At 39.6% G+C, this 18,642-nt stretch overlaps 1 protein-coding gene across 1 annotated transcript in view; it reads left to right on the top strand.

Annotated features, from left to right (window-relative positions):
* ARHGAP28 (Rho GTPase activating protein 28) overlaps nucleotides 1–18,642 on the top strand; it is a 73,197-nt gene that overhangs the window by 22,085 nt on the left and 32,470 nt on the right. The gene's annotated exons all lie outside the window — the stretch shown is intronic.

The raw sequence follows: 18,642 nt of genomic DNA, 5'->3' as shown, positions 1-18,642 counted from the left end.
TTTAATCTTCCATGGCACCTGAGAAGTTGATGTCAAGTCTCGACTGCTTGGCCATGAAATACTATTTTCTTTCGATCTACATAGTTACTTTCAAATACATCAGTTATTAAATTTTAACATATTGCCATTTTTATACCATAAAAACCAAGCCAGATTTGGAGCATGTGTGCTTAATGTATCCCAGTGTTAATGGAAAGTCTAGCTTAGAGAAGAGCCTCTGGTTTTTACTCACTACAGCTGGAATAGATCAATATATAGAGACTCTGGAAAGAGCAGTCATGTTTCAGAAGAAACCTCCACACAGTTATAATCATGCCAGTTGAATTTCTGTGGAATAATTAATCCAATGATAATTATTTCAGTTCCTTCCTTGCAGTTTTATTTTCATGCCTGCCATATGACACCAGTTAGAAAAGTCCTTAAAGCTATTCCCCAGCAGCCGTAACCTGTTAAAACAGGAGACTGTATTCAGAAGTGGAACTAAAATAGAAGGAACATTTCATTTTCAAGGGAAAAAAGAGTTTGGGTTGATTAGAATAATCTACGAGACCATATTTTGAGCCAAGGAAAAAAATTGGCAAAAATCAGAAAAAGCTCAAACATTTCATTGCAACATCTTCTAAATGAACTGCTTTCTTTCTAATTTATGTGGATTTAATTTTCAACAGAAAAGTAAAACAAATCTGTGAGATCAAACTGTTTATTCTTCTTCTGAAGTTCTACAGGAAAAGAAAATGGCTTTGTTTCAGATTTATTTTAAGTGAAGACTTTGTTCAATTACTTATTTGGCCAAAGCCCTGAAAAAAAATCAGTTATTTACATAGCTAATTGTTTATGACTGGTATAGCATTTAAATTTAGAAAAAGGATGGCATGAAACCATGTGTCAGTGTTTATCAGATGTATATCTGCTTATATCATTCAGTATATCTGCTGAAATACTCCATCATTATGTCCCATATATGGAATTGGTTCAGTACTATTTTTCTACAAACCACAAGACAGAAACCCAAAATATTAATAAAGGTGCTAGGGCAAACATATCCTCGGAGGGACACCTTTGTGTATGAATTCACCACTCTTGTTTCTCATAGGACAGATATGATTAGGGCTCACCACTATGCTGGTCCTGAAAGAATGAGGCAAAAAAAATTATGTTTAGACATATTTACACACTTCCATGGCAATACTTTAAACCTAAATGTTTGTTTAAAACTTAGCTAAAGAAAATACTGTATTTTTGGAGGTAAAATATGTTAAGTAGGACACTGTAGCTAGAGGGTCATACTTCCCTTAATTTTAAATGTGCCTAATGCCCAGTGAGCATTTATCCATTTGCAGCATTTTATTAGCTCTCTGGTGAGTCCCTCACTGTTTTCTCCCTTTATGGACAGCAAAAGAGACCTCTCAGCTATGGGTGAGCTGAATTGCTCTTTGGAGGTGACTTTCTGCTGGCTGTGGCAAGCAGCATCCTAACTCACACATCCTGTGGTTCAACACATAACGTGAAATGAGAGGATGCAGCGCTTCTTGAAGCATGGGGAGTGTTTTAATTGCCAACAGCAGCCGGAGGGAAGACACACTCCTTGTAAATTGCTGCATGTAAGCTGACCTTCATTTCCTCGTGTCCCTTCCCAAAAACATTTTTCTTTACCCCACGAGCAGCTAGTTACAAGGAACAGGGGCCGAAAATTTCATATTTGCAAAATGCAACCAAACATCACCTTATTTTCTAGGAAAACCTAGGTCACTGACTGTATAAATTCCATCAGAGACCAACCTTGGGAAAAAGCAATCCTAAAACTATATTTATATGACACAAGGAGAGTAATAGTGGGGACAGTACATCACTTCACGGAGAATAGGGAGGTGATATCCTTGAAGGAAGCAGAGAGGGCAGTCTCATGACTATTCAGCCTAGAATGCCTAAAGAATGTAATGCTGTAGAGGTATTTGGTTGCAATGATATGAACCAGCATAGTTTTATACTTCCAGGCAAAGCAGTAGGAGCTTCCAAGCAGTTTCTGGTCACCACCACCATCAGCTGGATTTACAGCATGAACAGCCCCACAGTCCACTACCAAATTCCTGAGCCATGTTCCCTCTTCCTTGCAGTTTGTCCTTTAAATCATGACCTAATAGTCCCTAAACATACCTACAATGGTAAATGACTAGAGATTTTCAAAACTTTTAAGGATTTATGCAATCATAAAAGTTTCCCAGAAGAAAGAAAGGTGACGTTAAGTCCAGTTTAAAACACAAGGCAGATTTAACTTCAAGATGATCTGTAGAACCAAATCACTTCTGGTTTTGCTCTTTTCTGCCCCTTAGGAAATCTGTGTCTGATTCAGGAAGTCCTTTCCCTTCTCTCTCTCCTTTGTTTCAGTCTTTTTTTTTTTTTTTTTCTTTCTCTGATTAAATAACAGGCTTTCTTTTTCCTTTATTCTGCTGTAGGGTTTTAGCCATGTTTTTGGAGGAAGTCAGGATATAAAAAAACTTATAACCAGAAAGTTAACTTTTCTTCCTGTATTTCAAGCTGGAGGAATGATGACAGGAATGCTGTAAATTTGACAGACCCATTAAAGCATTTCAGTGCATAAACAAAGGTTTGGTGGAGGGAGTAAAGTTTGACCGACTCATATATTTTCCATGCTCAAGAGTTATTTCTTAGGGCTCCTTTGGCAGCATTAACTCCCTGTGGCAGAGAGCATTTTGCAGAGTGCTCTTCTCCCAGCTGTAGCTTAAAACCATCCCTGAATCTCAAGCCTTTATGGATCTTGTGGCCACAAGCCATTTCTGGGCCACTATTCATGTAAGCCTGGTGAATGCATTTTTCAGTATTCATCTAGGCCCCCCACTGATCATCCACTCTAAGAAAGGCAAGAAAGGCTTCCCCATAAATATTTGATTTCTTAACAGCTGTATTCTGGCTCCCTTCTTCTTCCTCTCTGGCTTTTTGCACACTATGCTTCTCCTCTGGTTGGAGCAGCCATCTCCATGCAGAAAGAGCTCCTTATTAATTTGCATCTGGCCATTTATGAGCTTCTGCATTATGCTAATGACAGTGTCTCATTTCCCTTTAGAAGAAAACACATAGGCTGGCTCTGTCTTTTTCTGAGCCACCCCACAGGGACTCTCCTGAATTACAGAGCAGCTTAGTGCTGATTACTTTTTTATTTCTCCTCTTAGGAAACGGATAAAAGGTTTAAGTTCTGACACAAACAGGAAAACATACTAAGAGGATTTATCCTGAAGGCATCTGCTCTTTAAATAGTGATGGAGCAGTGTCAGTCCGTTTCCCAGAAGGGCCAGAAGCTCCACCACTCTTTGTTCTCGCAGCCCTTGTGTGACTAGAGGCAATAATATCCTGTCACAGGCTGTCAGAGAGCTCCCAGAATATGCAGCTTGGTGATTATAGGCTGAGGAGAGACTCACTGTCACTAGGAGCATGAAGAAGTTGGGTTTAAGAAAGACTCTGCTCTGCTCCTTTAAGGATAACACCAAGGCTCTATTCTGCTCTGAGGTAAGACTTTGTAGAATTTACTAAATCAGTAATTTCTCAGCCTTTCAGACCATGTTCCCTCCCTCTTGCCTTCTTAAACAAGGAGCAACAGGAGGGGGAGTGAGCTGTCAGAATTATCACTAGTGGAATTTTCCAGCTTTACCAGGCAGGAAAGGGGGGAACAAAAAAAAAAAATGCTCCACTGTAGAAAAACAACTGGACACAGTGCAAGTGTAAGCAACTTCAGAAGGGGCATGAGCATGGTTTGATTGACTCAAGTTGTATGAAAATATGCCTCAAAAATCTATTAATATTAGCCCTTTCAAGGTTTTATGAATAAGGGGTGTGCATCCAGAAAGTTATACTCTGTTATAATATTTTATTTTTTTCTGTAATAAATAATAATATGCCAGAGAGAGAAGAACCTTCACTTCCAATTGGATTGTTCACAATTTTTCCTGGTTTTTCTCTCATTTGATTTGAGGTCAGAAATTTGCCTTTTTCAGCTTTTGCCTTCTGATGTCATATAGAAGTTAATGGCAATTGCGTGGGTTTCGGCTCAGTGTCATGGCCAGACTTGTATACGAAGAGTTCTGTGCAAACCTACCTGTAAGGAAATAAGAAACTTGCTTGTTCCGTGGGAGGAAATCCAGGTCTGACAGTCTAAGTGATGCATTCATAGAGATTACACTGGTAAAGGAGCTAAAGGGCTTCTACATTCACAAATACGTTATCCTAATCCTCATTTTCCAAATTGTGCTCGAATCGGGCTTGGTCCTCTACACTTGGCAGATGAGGATTTGCAGATAGTGCAGTCTCTTTCTAATGGCTACTTTCAGCTTGAAAGTGCTTCTGACTGAGAACCAGGTAAAAATCCAGCGTGGCAGGAGACTGGTGGGGAAGAGCAGCTACAACTGTTTACCTAATAATGAAAAATGGAGAAATTCAGGGGACTTGGCAACTAGGACTTGTCCACGTAGTTTTAAGGAAGCTGGAAGCTTGTTTATGTAGTCTAAATAAATGGAAACAATAGACTGCCTGCCCAACACTCACAAAACACTCACTCCTGTTGCACAAGGATTCCAGGAGATTTCTCTCCTACTGGCTGGCCAGCATGTTGCTTACAGCTCTGCACCTCCAGAGTAAACATCAGGAGTGCCTGAGGAGTTTCTTTTAGCTGTTCTTGCTCTGTGGCAGTTCTCTCGCATACTGAAATGGCCAGCGCAACCTTTCTGGTTCCCAAGTCCCCCTGAGGCAAAATGTCATGAGCTGGGGTCATGACCATCAGCAGAAATAGTACTCCTTGCCTTGGGGAAATTTTTGCAAAAAATTTCTTACTTTGTTATTCCCTCCATAGGGGCTGCATGAAGCCTATACTGGAGGTCAAAGGGAAGTCTAAAATGGCATCAGATGCTGTACAGCAGCACAAAATGATGACCATGGTCAAGATGATGAGTACATAATTGATCTTAATTGACTTTGATCAGGATGAAAGAGCAACTATTTTCTTCTTCCCTTGTCAAATATGAAGTCTCACTGAAAAGGAATCCAGGCAGCTAATATCTCTGGAGATTTGACTTTTGCTCCCTATATTCTTGATTGATTTTTTTGGAAAAGTTAGTCAAATCAGCAGGATTATTGATAAATTTCTACTGAAGAATTATACTTCTAGCACCAATAGAGTTTCTGCAGTAAATAGAGTGTTATTACAAGTCCCAGCAGTGTTCTGTCAGGACGGGAGATAAAGTTTACTAATATAAATGATTGTCCAAGCTTCTTTTTCTGATTTTGTGACCCATTTTTCATATGAGTGGAAGAAATCTGAAGGATTTGCCATCACTGGGTTTTCTACTGTTTGTTCCCAGGGAAGATGATCGTGTATATGCCACAGAAAGGCAGCTCATTCTTAGATGTTAGGATTGTTTAAGGCAGGGGTTTACAGGAAAATTGTAAAGTGATTCCTAATTCAGAAAGTCGTTGTGAAGCACTGAAATCTAGATGTTTCTAGATAGCTACAAATTCTCCACTGTTGAGGTTTTAAGATCATGATCAAATTCTGATGAAACTTAACCTAGCAACTCTAAGCAATACTGCATTTTCTTTCAACTCTTTTAATTACTTCTTACTAGAAAGTCTCTTCAAATGCATTATTTTGGAAACCCTTAGGTGGTGAGCAGTGTGTAAGTTATCGTAATGACACAGCAGTCTCCTAATTTGACAGATCTTTCTCCCACCCAAATGATTTTCTTCTTTGAAGAAAATCTGTTCCATTTCTTATTTTGAATTATGCTTTCATTAAGCAACTGATTAATGTTAATGCCCTGCTTTGTGTTGTATAAAACATTCCATTTTATGTGTTATCTACACTTTTTCAGAATTGCTTTTAGGAGATTACTAAAATGTTCCCTCCCTTTGTTGCCATTTTTATTGTTTATTCATACATTTATTCATATGTGAGTACAAATTCATATAAATGTATAGTAATCTTCCCCTTAGGATACCGTGAATGTATGTTATAAAGGAAAAGGAGATTAACAGTAGAATACAATACAAACCAGCTGACTTTATGGCAGTCTTGCAGAAACGCCTGCCAAGTAAAAGAATAAATAAAAGCTATGTTAATCAAAACTAAATTGAAAAGATAAGGCTTGAATTTAGGTGCTCAAAGTCCCAGAAAACTGGGCAACATTAATGCCCACAGAAAAAAAAAAAAAACTCCAAAGACAAAGAGCTTAATAATATACAGTTGAGTTGAAGGCAAATTTTCAAAAGTTGTTCTGTGACTTAAAAGGTCTAAGTCAAAACTGACTTTGAGAGCAGGAGCATTTATTTTCCTGTAAGTCCATAGGGTTTGTGCTCTGGAATCCTTCAGTCTTTCCTGAAAATAGGAGTTAGGTTACTGCCTGCCTTAGTCTCTTTTTGGAAGCATAATTTGTAGTCACCTGAAAGTCCAAAAAATGTTCTGGTCCAAAGAGAGGCTGAATATCAACCTGGGCTACTGACTCAAACTAAAGAACTAGAGGTACTACAAGCACAATTATTCCCTGTTTTAATGGAAAGCCATATGTCATCTGGTTTGGATTAAACTCGCAAAGATGTGTTAGCCTGTTCAAGATCCTGTGGAAGCATTTTGAATCAATTGTAACTGATGTAAATATAGCCCGTGACTGGAAATGATCCAGAGAGAGAAGGAGCTGCAGTGGTTCAGCCAAGATGCATTATATCAAAAGCATGGATAAGTAATTTGGTTCCTTATGGGAAGGATAGCATTACAGTTTCACAACATTCATAAAGTGCCTGCACAGTGAAAGATCTAACACAGTCATTAAAAGATGGATAAATGCCCGATGAATCTTCACCTCCTATCATGGATCATGGCTCTCTTATCTAGGCAGGTGTGGGAAGAGGAGCATGAACCCACAAGGACAGAGGGCACAGCAACAACTTAGTCGTACTCCTTTGACATGAGTATGTGATCTTCCAGACATGATTTACTGTGTTTGCATAGCAATATTAATTATTTTTTTAGTGGTTATCTAGCCAAGAATATGTACAGGATTGCAAAGCTCAGATAGAAGCTTCAGCCAAGCTCTGTAGGACTTAGAGAGGCAGTCCCTTTTGCTCACAGTATACCAGAGCTTGAAGTCATGAACTAGTGCGTGTATTTTTAACCCTCTTCTGTAACAAAACATCTGTGTTATTTTGGAGATCTCATTTCACCTGCCTCCATAATTTTTAATTGATGTCTTTGGAGTTGTGATATGATGAATTAGCTCTTGCCTATATAATTAATGAAGTGTTACAGGGAGTGGTTGAGGTGTTTTGATAATTAGCAAATTCTGCTGTTATCTACTGCACGATGATTGTTATCTGGGTACAGACTCTGGGCTGTGACTGGCAGGGGAGAACTCAGCACAGCATGAAGAGGCAATTCTCTAAAGTCCTCTTTCCATTGTCCCAGCACAAGCTTGAGCAAACCCCAAAGAGCTTACAAAAAGCCAGTACAAAACAGAAAATGTCAAAATAACCAAGAGTAATCCCTTCTTGAAATATGTGATGTCTACAAAAGGTGCTGAGGAAATTTCTAGTGCAGTTCTAGGCCATCTAAGGTTTCTGCTTCCCAGCAGAATGTGAATGGGCATTTTGTGCCTATGTTAAGATGCTTCAAGCCTGCTTCTATGTCTTGACGTCTTCCTCTGAACAAAACCTTTTTTTCCTGAGAGATTTCCAAGAGCTACATCTTACACCTTCAGCACCAGTACTAAAAAAAGTTAAGAAAGTCAAACCCTACACAGAGGAGTCATTTGGCTGACTTCAACAGGGCTGCTTGTTGGATTCAGAATTACTCGCACCACTGAGGTACTAAAGACAGAGGCACCATATTTTGTAAATATTAATAGCCTCTGTAGCTCTAAGAGCTTCAGGAGCTGCAGTATATTTGAAAACCTAGCTTTGAAATACCTGGCATGCTATAGCTTTCCTTAGAGTCCTCATGGCTGAAATATTTGAGACAAACCTCAAAAATCGTATAAACAGGAGAACAAAATGGTAGTTGAAGGAAACTAGAAGGCTGCTGTGCATCATGTATTAGTTTTCCCATTTAAAAGGTGATTTTTCTTTTTCTGGTATTTGCCTTTTTTATAGGTATTGTAAAGAAGTGTGTCTTAGCCTAACATTTCCCGCTCTCACTGGAGTCCTAGTGGTTTGGAAGCACCACTGATTCATTTGACTGCTTACGCAGAAAGGTCATGTTTTTCACAGGCATGTAGAACAAATGTTTGGACGATTAGAAAACTGCCACTTTAGAACTAGGGTGTTTCCTTGACAGCTCTAAGATGTTCTTTCTATTTCTTTACCATAAGCCTACAAATCACTTTAAGATCACAGAAAACCTTTTATACTACACTGATTGGAACTGTATAGCCAGAGTATAGGAAAATGCATTGGGTTTTTTCCTGTTGATTTTCATTCCTCTGTTGAAGACCTGAGAATATAACAAACTAAATTTGGTTTTGTGGTCCGTTGTTTCCTCTTAAATTGGGAATTTCTGCTCTTTAGAGGCCTGTGAGGACCTATTTGGTGTTCCCTATCTGTTGTGTTTGTCTCCATGCAATTTTAGCCTCTGCTCATTTTCAGCTTTTTTCTGCCATTTCTTATGATGTCATTTGCCATCACCTCACCATGACCTTTCATAGTACTGGCAATGCTACAAGATGCATCTGGCAACTCCAGAGGTTCTTGCCAGCACAGTTTCGTACCTACATTTTAAATGAAAACTCTCTAGACCAATCTCCAATAGGAGTCTTCTACCAGCTTTTGAATAAAAATCAGCTTTATGTTTACATAGTTATGTATGTATAATTACTGATGTCCTGAATAGGAGAGATTATCAAATAATATACCGAAATTTAATTTTAATTTTAAAGTGCCTAAATTTAATTTTAAACAGCCTAAAATTTTAAGCAAAAGAAGATTAGTGAATTAGCAAGAAATACAGCCTTCAGTGTTACCCAAAAAATGTAAGTCAAAAGCCTATTCTGATACAGTTTTCTTCTTAAAGCTTGAAGGTGAAATGTGCACCACATTAGAAAAAAATCTATTGGTTCAACAGAGCCAAGAGGATTTACTTCTGTTAATATTGCCTGGCTGTTTGGGATTTTTTAGTCATTAATTTTTGTAGAATGTAAAGTGACCTTGTTGCTTTGACTGAACTTTTTACAAATATTTGGAACTGATTGGAAGGAGAGGCTGGTGTGTGACTTCTGCTGATAGGGAAATATGACAGTCAAATGCTGTTGGAGAAACATAGGAGTACATCCACCAGCTGCAGATGCCCATCCCATGCCCTGTGTGTTTTGGCTTTGGTGTCACCTTCCCCCTGCACAGAGTGCCCTTCTCAACTTCCCTGCTTGCTGGAGGCCTACAGAGCCTCTCACCCAGCCCAGCAGCACTTGGAAAATGGAAAGGAAACGGAAAAAAGTAGGGTTCACGGACATCTGCAGACAGAAGGACAGCAAGGGGAAGAGAATTAGAGATGAGGCCTCACGTTGCCTCAGGTCATCAACAATAAAGTCGCAGACTGTTCAAGACATTGGCAAGAGTTTCTATGCTGATATAATTTCCATCAGTTTCCAGCTGATGTATAACCATTTTTCTTCAGGTAAAAATAGAAATCCAGTGCTCTGAGATGTTCCCCCAAGATCTATCTACATTACTTTATTCATTGCCCATTCCTAATCTACAAAAAATCAGACTATTCAGCAAGTGTGGAACACTTTCCAAAGTAACTCAAATACTCTTTACCAATGTACTTGAGTGGCAAAAAATAGGAATAAGCTCACATCTTGCTTTTTATTTGGCTGTAGAAATTTCCAGCAAATTTTTCATTCCTTCTGACTGATTCAGTATAGCACAAAGTACAATACAGAAAAAACAAGCTGAGAGTCCAGAATTGCCAGACAGCCAACTCAGAACTGCCGAGAAAAATTTAAATTGTGTACATTTGCTCATGAAGATTTTGCGATTTGTAATAACGTCAACATTAGCAGTACCATAAAGAAGGATGTTCTGAATTTAAACATAATTGATAAATTAAGCCAGTGGGATTGTAACAGTTTATTGCAATTTTGAGAATCTGATCCAAGATTTTCATGACAATGTGAAGTTGTTCATCACTCTGTCAAAAGATTCAAGAGTATCTTCAGTGAATATGCATTTTTTCAATAAAATAACTTCAAAGGCAGTGTTTTGCTTTGCTTTAAAAGTTCAGTGTGTTGCTTTACATTACTTCGGTCCAGTCCCTAATACTATTAAGTCCAACATTCAAAACATTTTGTCATAAATACCATACATGACAAAAATGTAAATGTGTACATTGGAGTTTACTTATTCGTATTTTGTACCTCAGCCATGGCCTTCAATATATTTTAAAAACATTGAAAGGAAAAACCAAGAACTCAAGTAATGCTTGTTTGCTTAGGTCCTGAAGCCTTTGAAAAAAGTGTAATGGGTGGAGTGGTGACATTTACTTAAAAGCGTTCATTAATTATAGGAAGGAAGAAAGTAACAGCTGGACTTCACTTAAAACTAAGCACAAAGAAAACTTCAAACACGCATTGCATGACTTATAAGCTCCTGTTTAGTTTACATGTTCACTCTCTAGATGTATCTCCCTCCCTTCATTGCTTATATCAGGACTTAAAGTGCTTACATTTGCAATGTATGCAGTCTCATTAGATACCTTCCAGTAGACAGTACAATCCAGTTCCTTATGGTGTTACCTTAACCAAAATAATTGACTTTGTCTTTTGAAGGGATTCAGAAAGCCATATAAATGCTGATAGTTTCTTAATGATAATAATCATGCTGCTTGAAAGGATAGCTCCTCCAAAATGATATAGAAATAAAAAATGTATGTTCTTTCACATTTTCATCATAAATGCAAGCAATGTTATAAGATGTATTGAAAACTGTATAAAATTTGACTCCTTATGTTTCCATGCTTCATTGTGTCTGCTGAGTATTTTACTATTTATTTTTCTTTAAAAACTCTTAATTTGTGGTTCTAGAGCCAAAACTCTTGTAACATTATCAAGTTTACATCTCACATGGATTTTACTCAGTTTGCTTCTTTGCCTGGTGAATGATTTGAGCCCTATTGGAGTTCTTGAACCTCTGCATTTCCTGCAGTTTTAACTGTATCCTACTGTGTTATAAATTATGAATCTGGCTAAATGTGAGTTTCTGGCAGAGGCTTATTTTATTGTGAGAAAATACTCTGGATCAGCCTTCACATTACTTTCCTCCTCCTTCTAACTCCTTGGTATTTGTAGTTGCATGCACAAGGATGCACAGTACTGATGTACTCTAACTGACGTGAGACCATGCTGTGCCCAGGGAATGTTTACAGGGCTGTTGGTTACCTTAGAAGTGACACTACCAGAGCAGTAGGAAGCAAAAGAGCATGACAGCTTTTCCACTGCCTTTTGTTAGGTCTTCCTCACTGCTACAGATAGCTCTCTGAAGGAGGGATTGAGTGAACAGCAGTGAACAGCATCACATTTTGTGCAGTGCCAGTGTTTAGACAGAATCTAGTATATCTGTGCCTCCTTCTCTCCTTTTCTTTCATGTGACTCTTCACCATCTTTGCTTGCCACTTTAGTTAAGACGCTGCTTGCCCTAAACTGCAGAACAAAACACTTGTGCCTCATGCTATTTGTGTGCTTTCACTGAGCAATTAATGCCAGGGACTGGTAATGTTACAGTAGTAAAACCAGAGCTGCCACACAATGTACTTTCAGGTTCAGTCCAGGTGGAATCTGAAGGGTTTGCCTTGGATTTCGGGGTGTTCAGCTAACTGAGATCTCTCTGGGTGAGTGCCGGAGGGAATTTATGGAGGCATCTACTCAACAGAAGGGGATAAATGCATGTGCAGTGAGCCTGGTGCTCCTGGAGCCTTTCATCAGCTATAACTGATAAAGTGTGACATCCAGTGGGTTCAGACACAAGTCATTTGTACTGTAATGGCACAATAGAGCAAACGTTTTCTGGAAGCACAGGATTTTCTAAGCCCACAGTACATGGCCCACAGGCCTGCGTTTCCTCCTGAAAAACGTTTTTTCCTACCTTCTGGATATGTGGATTTGTTTTTCTTGTAAAAGAAATAGGTTTTAGGCGAGCATCAACACAACAAAAGAATTTGTCACCTCTAACAATAAATAAGTGTTGGAAATGTTTAAGATGTTTGAACCAGCTTTTGCCTCCTGTAGGTCATGTCCAGGTGTTTTTTATCTTGTCCATACCCACTGAAAATTATATGTAACATATTCTGGCATGATCTGTTCATGTTCTTAAGTCATCAGCATTGATAACTGGCTTATACTGCTTCCTCTTAATGTATATGAAAAGAATTCCTTCCAATTAATTTGAAAAAAATGGTTAACAGAACATGTTCTTGTTAGTGTTAATCATTTGGGAACCCCTTCTGCCCTTCAGCAATAGCTTTGTTAGGAGAAAGAAGATGAAATAGAGTCCCTTTCAGATTTTGGCAGACACACTGCAGCCATGTAGTGCACTGTCTCTGTTGCATAGTGCCAGTGCTGAAGTGATGTGATTGCCAGTGTGGAGGAGAGGTCTGGGTTATGTCCCCAAAGGTCGCTGTTGCCAGCAGGCAATACCTAGAGAGTATATTCCCTGAACTCCCCTAGCTCAAAGGGTTTGATTGTGAGGGCCCTCGCACTGAAACCCACAAACAGAGGGAGATTCTTCTGCAATCTCCATGCTTGGCTGAAGAGTGGCCACAATGTGGCCTTTGTTACAGCAGGGAACTTCCTGCCACTTACAGAGATATTACGCAAGAGACAGCTGAGGAACCCAAGGTGAAACGCATTTTTAAATGTTGGCAGGTAACACTGGCATGCAAATTCCACGACTCAATTATTCTAACTTCTCTTACTGCCTTGATGAATTGCACACAATATATAATTAAATAAACAAAACTTTTAATTCCTGTAAATATTACAAATCTTTTCTCTTTTAAGTCTTTTAAATCTTAAGATTCATTAGACAACCCCTCTTGTCCAAAAAATCATGGAAGCATAGAACATCCTGAGTTGGAAGAGACCACAAGGATCATCAAAGTCCAGCTCCTGGCCCTACATGAGGGCATGACAGCCCCAAGGGTCACACCATGTGCCTGAGAACATTGTCCAAACTCTTCCTGAACTCTATTGGGCTCGTGCTGGGACCGCTTCCCTGGGGAGCCTGTTCCAGTGCCCAACAACCCTCTGGGTGAAGAAATCTTTACCTAGTATATAACTCAAACTTTACTTAACACAGCTTCCCTCATGTTCCATTGCTGGTCACCAGAAAGAAGAGATCGGTGCCCATCCCTCCTCTTCCCCTCATGATGAAGCTGTGGACTGCTGTGGAGTCTCCCTTCAGTCTCCTCTTTTCCAGGCTGAAAGAGCCAAATGATCTCGGTCACTTCTCCTACAGCTTTCCCAGTAGACTGTTCACCATCTATGATCCCTGATAACCTTTATATCTTTCTCATATTGTGGGTCCCAAAACTGCCTCCAGCAGTGGAGGTGAGGCTGCTCCAATGCAGAGCAGAGTGGGACAATCCTCTCCCTTGCCCAGCTGGTGATGTCTGTGCCTGGTGCCCCCAGGACACAGCTGCCCCTCCTGGCTGACAGAGCAATGCTGACTCAGATTCAACTTGCCATAATTAGGATCCCCAGGACCCTTTTTTTGGTGCTACTCTCCAGTATTTTGTTCCTCAGTCTGTGCATATATCCAGAGTTGGCCCACTCCAGGTGCAGAATCTGGAGTAAAATTAAAGTTGACAGAAGTATATTTTAAAGAATCTTTTGTAGAATACAAAGACAGGCAAAACAGAGAATTCTTGTGCTTTGAAATCTAACCAATACAAGTAAGGTGATAGCTTATTTTCAAACCCATCTTTGTTAACAAAGAGCAATGAGATCCACATGTTTTTGCAGTTCTGCTGGGCCACAGGATGAGAAAATTAATAATGAAATAAAACCCTCCTCTGCCTCTCACTCAAATAATCTTTTACAAAGTGAGGCAGCATGACAGCAAGAGTGAGCATGATAGTTTAAATATTTGCTATACCAGATGCTAGAGAGAGCACAAGGAAGCTTTAGCTTACCACTGCCTACAACTTTCCTAACATCTGCAAGATAATCAGAAACAGAAGTGTGTAGATGGAGTTGGTGGGATATTGTCTGATATATACCCTTCTCTGTGATCAGAAGCCATGAAGCATGGGGACAAGGAAATAAGCATGCCACAAACAGTGCGGGAACAAGGTCACCAGGAAGGAACCAGAAGACGAGGGATTTGGGTCAAGAGTGAACTGTGCACAAAAGTATGATTTCCCATTACTGGTCTCTTCCTTTGCCTGGAATTTGTATACATGTTATTTAGAAGAAAGAGATATAGTGGTACATGACTACTAACAATTCAGAACAATTCTAAATAAAGAGGAATAAATGTTTCCCTGTCAATGCAAGCTACCATCCACTTTTTTACATTGGGGAAAAGCTGAACAAGTGGTTATACTGGTAGAATGATTGCAGTGTGAAAAGGTGGATCTTCATCCTACAATGACCAGGACAATTTGCTTCCATCACCTTTCCCATTCTCATAAATGTGACTAATTGTGGTGAAGCAGGTTCAGGACCCACCAAATTACATGAAGGATAACAGCCCACAAAAATAAGATTACCTTTCCCTCTGTGTAAACAACAATCAAATGCTGTTTTTAACTACACAATGGTTTTATTGCTCCCGTTTGTTTTATGGATTCTTTACCACCATTTACTTAATTAAACTCAAAATACAAGCCCAGCTTTATCATTACTGAACCTGCAAGCAATCATTAAGTGTCACTGAGCCAGCTCTTTGTGTGGTTTTACAAATCTTTACTTTGAGGTTAGGGTAAGAATAGCTTATTGGATCTGGCTCTGCTATCCTGAAATTGATAGGTGGTATCAGATCCTGAACAGCACACTATTGCAGTACATGTGGAAGGTAAAATACAGGGTCAGGAGGCATGTTTAGCTGCTGCATTTAATCAGCATTATCAACAAACACCAGGCCAAAACCAGAGTCCCACACAGTTGAATCAGCTTTCCAGTGCCCCGTGGAAATACCCTCCTTCCCTGCAATAATCTTTCTGCAGAAAGCTTTCTAAATGATATCATATTTCTCCTTCCTGGCACTCTTTAACTCTTTTTTCTGTAAATATTCAGTAACAGACAAGTTCTTTGATAACATTAGTTCTTACATACTTTCCTTTTCTTTTTCTTTCCTTTCTCAGTATTTTATGTAGCTTTTCTTTTTTTGTTTTATTCCATCCTGAAAAATATTTCAGCTCATCCAGTGGAGTTGCTATAATTTTTGCTCAATGCTTTTAGGTTCATACTCCTGTCCCAACTTTTTCCATTGAGGAAGCCAGGATCTGAGATCCCTCCTGTGTTTAATTTAATCAGCATTTCAGATTAGTGTGTGAGGGAACTAATACCCATGTGTGTGAGGGAACTACTACCCATGTGTGTGAGGGAACAAAAGAAACTTAGCATGAACTTTGTGATCACTGCTTACTTAACAGGACTAGTTTACCACTTTTCTCTAGGAACAACAGAATCAGCTTAGTGAAAACTTTTTATTGTTCTAAACTTCTCTTCAGACACTGAGAAAAAAAGGCCAAAAACAGAGACCGCTTAAAGGTGAAAAAGATGTCAGGAACAGAGGTTTTCTGTTGCAAGAGTTCCTAGGTAACAAGCAACCTGGGCTTCTTTAGCTCTTTCTGAGACAGGCAGGCAGATTGCTGAGTCAGTGCTCTTACAATGTCCTTCAAGAATTAATTAAAAGCAGTGAAGAATATGCTTTGCTTCCTCAGTAGGATTTTTTTCCCCTGAAACTGTTTTGAGCAGCTTTGGCTGGAGGAAATGGGAGCCAACTGCCATTATCACATAAAGGCAAGACCACTTCCTCCAGGACATAAGTCACAGGTATATGGGTCAAAACAGGAGCTGGAAGTCTTTCAAACACATGAGCTTTTAATAGGCAGACTCAAAATAATTGGAGAAGGTTTGTACCAGACCACATGGAAGCAAGCTTCAGATGTTTACCAATAAGGGTAAGGCACCTCTGCCTAACCTTTCTTGTTACAGGAATTTTTCACAGCTTGATTTAATCCATGTTGAGATAAGAAGCCTCAAATATGAATTTCTCAGGAGACTTTGTTCAGCTGATTTTCCAAATAAGCTCTGTACTTGTAATATTGTTGTAAATGCACATTAATTACGCAGACGTATTTGGCAAAGCTGGTTGCCACAGCAGTTGTTGCTGTTCTACGTGGTCTATTTTGCATTTATCTTTTTGGTATGCTAATATTACAAAATAAGCACACTCACTGTGGGGAGAAAAGCAGCAACCCACCAAGGCTCTTTTTTCCTAATATGGTGAAATAAAAAGCCTTGATCTGAGCCAGCTGAAGTGCTGATGGAGTCGAAGCCCAAGGATCAGTGTGGTTGGGCGCCTAAAAAGCACAAAGGTCATGGTCAAGATTCACACTGAGAGGGCAGGAAATGTTTAAATTCCCTGACCATGACTAAATGATGGGAGCCAGTGATGTTAACAGGGATGCCCTCTTCTTGTCCCAGTTCATGTTTGATTTCAGAATGGTGAGAGCATTCCTTCCTGCAATTGCTGCCTCTGAAGCCCTGGGCTGTGCCATGTAACATGTGTAAGGACTTGCTTTCCATGAAGGTTTATATTAAGCAGGGACATGAATTTCTCAGCAGCAGTGTCAGGGTCTCAGGCCCAAGCTGAAGAGAAGGCTGGTGAGGGACAAGTTGTGGCAGGAGGACAGACACCAGCCCTTAGCATCTCTGCTTGGACAATGTCCAGTGGACGGGGGCCCCAAACACCATTAGAGTACCAGGTAGTTTTTCCTTTTTCCTCATTTGTGTTCACTATCACTTTTTAATCCACAGAGCTCAGGTTTTCACAGCAACAAGCAGTTGTTGGGTGCTGTTTGCCCCATCCCACCTAGCTCCCAGCTGAGGAGATAGGGTTTTCTGGCTTCTTCTCAGGGGTTCTGCTTCTGCTGGTTAAAACCTCTGCTTGAGGATGCTTGGTAGAGTATTAACTAATCATACTCAAGTCCAGTGATCCTTGCATTTTTCTTACTTGCTAATGAGAGGAAGAGACATAGGTGAATCCATAAAAGAAAGGGAAATCCATACAAAAACCCCAGTGGCCAACATGGCCAGATGCATAATTCCTGTGATTATAATTTATCAGGTATCCCAGTCATTTGAGGCTTTGGGAACAAAAGCCAACTGAAACGCACATCTCCCCAGAGAGAGCCACAACAAAAGCATTTTATCCACACTTGTGTCACAAATTCCTCTCACATTTGGTGACTGTGGCTTGTTCTAATTAAAACTGTAGCAGTTTCAGCTGTGTTTTAAAGCAAACAAACTGTTTATGAGGGGAGAAATGGAGAGAAAGTCTGAAGACAGCACTTCTCTTCCCAGAGAACGTGTCTCCACCACCCTACAGCGTGTTCTCTCCTGCTGCAATGTTGTCACCCATCAGAAAGCTTTGCTGCCCAGCATTGCTTCCAAGAGCACAGGGGCTGATTTGGCAGATGAATCATCCATATTACACCTATGAGTTTTCAAAAAGAGGCAAAGGCCTGAGCTTTGCCTTTTATAAAGCGTGATCGTGTCCAAAGCTGGATTTGTTGTGCTCTGTTGTTTCCATCACAGCTGCCCAGCCTGGGGCTCAGACCTAGCCCAGAAGGACCTGCCCAGATAACGTGAGGAGGCTCTGCAAGCCCCAGGGAAGCATCCAACCCTTCACTGGCAGGGAAGGATGAAGCAGAAGCAGCAGTGCAGTGAGGGAGAAGCATGCTCAGTCAGCTTTATGAAATAATACATTGTTTATACATCCATTCGGAAAACTTTGATAAGGAGGGAAACACTGAAAAGGAAATACCTTTTTTTTAGTGGAGTAAAAGTGATGCCTGTGGTTTTAAACAAAGGCGTGTTGGCAGGATCATGCCATACAGAAAAGGAAGAGAAAGGGAAACTGCATTTGAATTAATTCAGATAAGTGAAGGTCAGAAGACCTTATGTCAGAATTTTCCATTAATTCCCATGGTCTAGCTCTGTGCCAAAATTGTGTTACCTCCCAACTCCTTTGTACAAATATTGTTATGGTTGTTAATACTGATTATTGTACCTACAGCAATTATACATACAAAAACTGTTTACAGTATTGCAGCCATAATAATGCAAAAGAGAAAAGTCAGACAATTTTCATGATGGGTGTTATGTGATATTCTGAATGAATTTGTGTAACTCTTCTTCAGCTGCAAGTACTTACAGTGAGGAAAAGACAAGAACAAAAGAGTAAGGAACAAACTTTGTTTAAATTCAAGCCCTGTATTGAATTTGAACTTGAAACTTGATTTTTGGTGAATCATAATTTTTTGAACCCATGACCAAACCTCTGTTTAACCTAGAATATACTATTTTAATTCAAACTCAAATTTTGTTTAAAAATCATTTTAACTTAAGACAAAACCCCAAATCTTTTTAA

This window comes from Sylvia atricapilla, chromosome 1 (genome assembly GCF_009819655.1).
Source record: "Sylvia atricapilla isolate bSylAtr1 chromosome 1, bSylAtr1.pri, whole genome shotgun sequence".
NCBI classification, from domain to species: Eukaryota; Metazoa; Chordata; class Aves; order Passeriformes; family Sylviidae; genus Sylvia; species Sylvia atricapilla.
Note: the sequence above shows the minus strand (reverse complement) of the source record. Positions and strands in the feature narration are given on the sequence as shown.